Here is a 5295-nt window from a genome sequence, read left to right on the forward strand (position 1 = left end):
TCATATTTCTGAGAGTCGCGGATTCGAATCTCCGTCATACCAAACATGCTCGCCCTTTTAGCCGTGGGGGCGTTATAATGTGACGGTCAATCCTACTATTCATGGTACAAGAGTAGCCCAAGAGTTGGCAGTGAGTGGTGATGACTCGCTTTTTTCCCTCTAGTCTTACACTGCTAAATTAAAGACGACTAAGGCAGATAGTTCTCGATTAGTTTCGCGCGAAATTCAACCAATCAAATCAAACCTTCCATTATTCATCTACCAATCACCGAATTTAGTTTGTTTTGTAATTTCCTATAGATGGAAGTGGGATGACAGATGTGTTTGAACAGTTGTAGCTTTGTGAGAAATTCAAAACAAACCAAACTTTTTAATTAAAATAAGTCTTTATTATCATAACATATACTGTACTTCGAATTTGCTGTCATCTGTTGTTGAAGCAATTAAAGTATTCAAAATGAAAAGTAACGAAGAACAAAGACGTATTCAATTAATAGTGAGTAAATTATTCATAAATTGCACTTTATGCTAAGGAACAATTTATGCTAAGTTTCTCAGTGTTTTTTTTTTTTTTAGGTATCAAAAGTTTATGTTATTTTCATTTTATTTGAATTTCCTTTTTTTAAGTTTTCGTCTTACTGTAAATGAGAAGAGAGAAAGAGACATTTTTTTCTGGATTGTATTTAATGATAAAGTGCAATGTATGGTAATTTTCTAACAACGTCTTCTATTAAAAGAAGATTTTAACTTTCTGTACTTTTTAAATTTTATCTTAGTTTAGTTTTCTGACACTACGTGGCAGTATAGAGATAGACAACAGACGAATTCAATACAAAAGGAATGAGTAAGTAACAGGACAAACAATAAATTAACCATAAATCTAACATAATTGAATCTAGCTCCATCCTAACCTAATACAGTGTATCCTCAAGTAATCTAACCTAGCTTACCCTGACCTTATGTAACCTAGTTTCAGCCTAACCTAATATTGTGTAACCCAAGTAATCTAACCTAGCTTACTCTAACCTAATGTAACTTATCTAGCATTTTTAAGGCGTAAAGGTAACCTAAAATTTACTGCTACATTTTAAATGTACAGAATAATACGACGCACCTTCTGAAACAAAAACGTTTATATAATAACTCTATTACGATACTGACTGCTACTCTAGTAATAAAGAAAAATTACACCCGCAAAACATCCTAAAGATAAACCTGACTTAACCTAACTAAGCTTTACCCTAACCTGTTTCAGTATTTATGCATTCTAACTTAACTAAATGTGAAGCTTACCCAAAAACTGCTATCTTCAGTCAACTTAATATAACATCTTTAAAATTCAGAAAAATGGGCGCAAAAATAACGTAAGGTTACATTTTGCATATGCATGTTGTTTTGGGAATAGTAAAACTACCGTAGTTTCTTTACCATGATTCCAAATACTAATTATGTCACTGGTGTATCTGTACCACGCTTCTGGTATTAAGCCTGTTTTTGTCTATATATACTCTTCAAAACAAGAAACGCAAAAGGAATATTATTGTTATTTTAAAGAGAAATATATGTAATAACGTTACAAGCTCAGAGTATGTGATGTTACACGTGTTAAGGCACTGATTGTCAGACCAAAATGACAATAAAAGTTGTGCACTTTGAAAACGAAGGAAAACATCGGATTTTTTGCCAAAACGCATGCGTGTCCAATAAATTTGTTTGAGAGATCTGCATGTTCTGCAAGTGCAACATGTGCAAAATCCCTATAAAAGTAACGGGTTCTTGGTTTCCATAGCTCAGTGTTAAGCCACCGACACGCAATACAGTTACGCCAAGACTGACTGAAGCACAACGCAACAACGCCATTGGTCGCTTGGAAGCAAGCGAATCTCGATCAAATGTTGCCAGAGCTGTGAATGTCCACCCAAGCACCATCACAAGGCTATGGAATCGTCACCAACAACATGGATCAACTCGGACCGTCCACGATCTGGCAGACCTCGTGTGACCACGCCCGCACATTATCGCTACATCCGGTTACGTCACCTTCGGGATAGGACCACCACTGCGACGTTGACTGCCTCAACCATACCAGGGCTACGTAGGATTTCCGATCAGACCGTACGCAACCATTGACGAGATTCTTACGCCCCATGTGCAACCCATCATGGTGAACGTCAACAACGTTTTTCAACAGGACAATGCCCGTCCTCACACAGCCCGACTCGCCACTCTCTTCTTGAGACACCACAACATCAACGTTCTTCCCTGGCCCTCCAGATCACCAGATTAAAACCCCATCGAACATCTTTGGGACGAGTTGGACCGACGTCTGCGACGGCGACAACCTCAACTGCAGACTCTACCTCAGCTTGCAACAGCTTTGCAGGCTGAGTGGACAGCCATTCCACAGGATGTGATTCGTCATCTCATCGCTTCCATGGGCAGGAGATGCCAAGCAGTTATTGATGCTCACGGGGGGCATACTCGTTATTGACGTTGAGTGACGTTAAACTTCACCTAGTGAGCGTGGACTTCGCCTTTGCAGACTTTGGATGTTCAGCAGTGAATGTGCAAAGTTTCACACATGTCATACAGAACTACCCGGAATAAACTTGTTAACAATTTGTCTCATATTTTGCCTTTTGCGTTTCTTTTTTTGAAGAGTATATGTCACAGGTTCGGCATCTAGTATATACATATTATAGCAAGTGTGACTGCTACTTGTTTCTTTTGTTCATACAAAGTGTCGCCAAATTTAAAATAGCTATTGTATAGGACAAAACTTAGCATTGTGTAGATGGTTTTAATGTGATGTTCACTGAAAAATATATTGATGAAGTGGATATCTAAAGATGATAACACTATTTACATCTTCTTATATGAATATGGATGGGTACAAGATGATTACATCTAAAAATAAATGAAATGGAGTCAACACGTATTGTTTGTGTTGAAGAGTGTATATTTTATTAGGTCTCTAGTAGTGGTTAAGTGTAATGAAACATACCTTAGGCCTAGTTTAAACAATTGATGAAATAACCAGGATACGGTTTCCGTTACAGAGCCATACGCTGACACTATATTAAAAGATAAATTTTGTTTAAGGTCTTCAGGGACTCCACATGGTCCAGGCATACTGCTACAGGAGGGTTTTAATTATGTTAGACCCTTTTCCAGCAAAGCACTTCCAAGTTAATGAATATCAAACATTTGTGAATGTTAGCCCTGAAAAAGCAGCAAAGGCAAAACGTTGGTTTAAATACAAATATATTATTTTATATTTATCTGTGGTGTAAAGGTTGTTTTTTTCTTAACTTTTACCTAAATACAAAGTAAACGAAGTTGGAAAAGAATCAAATATAAAAGGAACTGTGTTTCTCGACTGAACAAAATATTGAGGTGAAATTCATGCCAGTTTATTCCCGCTGTATTTTTTAGTTGATTAAATATTAGGAGTTTACTTCTTTTTTCATTTAATTTCAATATCCTACGTATTTTAGTGTTGTTGTTTATCTTAGTTTAACTTTCCGACACTGTGTGGCAATGTACACTACCTGAAGTAGGGATGAAGTGTGTTTGTTTTTCTTATAGCAAAGCCACATCGGGCTATCTGCTGAGCTCACCGAAAGGAATCGAACCCCTGATTTTAACGTTGTAAATCGTAGACTTGCTGCTGTACTAGCGGGAGGCAACTTGAATGAAAACCAAAATATAATAAATAAAATTAAATGAAAACACTTAATTTTACGATGCAAATTTTTACAATTTTTTTTACTGTATGTTTAATTCAAAATATTAAACAATTACTTCTTTAACATTGTACTTCATGGCAGGAAGAAAAATACTTCTAAACTTAATATTAAGGTATAATTTATTCTAAGTTTCATTGCAAGATTCATTATTTCAATAAATAACATTATCCTTCTGTTCATTCCTCTTTTATTAAATTACAATTTCTTTTTAATTTTTGTCTTGGTTTAACTAGTGGACTCTATGCAGTGATATAATCTACGTTAAAGTGCCAGTATGTGTATAAATGATCTAACATCACTTATTATAATAATAAATGATATTTGTAATGAAAAGATACTCCAGGTAAGTTTTTCAATCACTTGTGATCTGGTTATACATTAATTCGTGTATCACTAACAGAAAAGTACAGTGCAAAGCCATAAAGACCTTTTAATGGTTTAATAGGATTATGTAATTTATACTGAAATTTCTGTCGTAGCAGTAAAACTACAATAAAATTCAGTATTTTGAAAATCAATTGAAAGTCATTATTTTAAACAAGTTATCTGTACTTAGTAAATAAGTTCATATATGTTCCTTCCTAATTACGCAACTAGAGTACTGTGATCAGTAGTTAATACAAGAATTGTTTTGTATATAGTTTGTTACTTGTAAGAACACATTCAGAACCCTTTACTTGCTAGAGGATCTTCAGTTAACTTGTAGTATTTATATAGATTTTCCATTAATTTATAAGAAATAGAACAAAAAAGAAACAACTTTCATTAGAAAGTTACACATTCCTAAGGCCACTTTGACGTTCTGCTTTGACGTTTTATTAATCAGGAAGCTGTAGATACTTTACAAGGAACATTTATAACTGTTTAACTGAGCAGATTAGCTTCATACATTAGTACTTTCAAGAAGACATTGTATAACTTCAGTGATGAAAAACCTAAAACTCGCGTGTGATCAGCGAAGATCTAGCTAGCTACCTGTGAACTGTACCAATATCAACTTGAAATTAATTCATTCATTGTTACCCATCGATTAAATATTCAGTTAGTTTTTAAAACTCTTGTATATAAAACACTATTTGTAATACCATTGTTATTAATTGTACTTCTGTTATATAAGATAGAAAACTATGTATCAATATTGTTGGCAAATATCATAAATGTTATAATTACCGGCATCTATTTCGCTTCTAAAACTAGACTAGAATTTAACTTAGTTTTAGGCTATTTGAAATTGTAAAACATTATATAATAAATTGGAGACTCGTCTGAAATTAATTATAATATGCAACATTATATTATGTAAATGACCTGTGTGGCTGATGAAACAGTAAACTTGTGTTCTCGTTTGTGGAATGCATTAATAGTTAGATTTTGAAGGTTATTAAACTGGTTACGTGTTACCAAGTACATCAATTGTGTGACATCACCACACAGCCTCTTCATAAACACATAACAAAGGTGTTATTCAGTGTGAATTGTGTGTGTAGTTAACTATAAGATAAACAACTGTCTCTAATACCTTCCAAGAACAATTACAATGCAAATA

Source organism: Tachypleus tridentatus, chromosome 13 (assembly GCF_004210375.1).
Source record: "Tachypleus tridentatus isolate NWPU-2018 chromosome 13, ASM421037v1, whole genome shotgun sequence".
In the NCBI taxonomy this organism is placed as follows: Eukaryota; Metazoa; Arthropoda; class Merostomata; order Xiphosura; family Limulidae; genus Tachypleus; species Tachypleus tridentatus.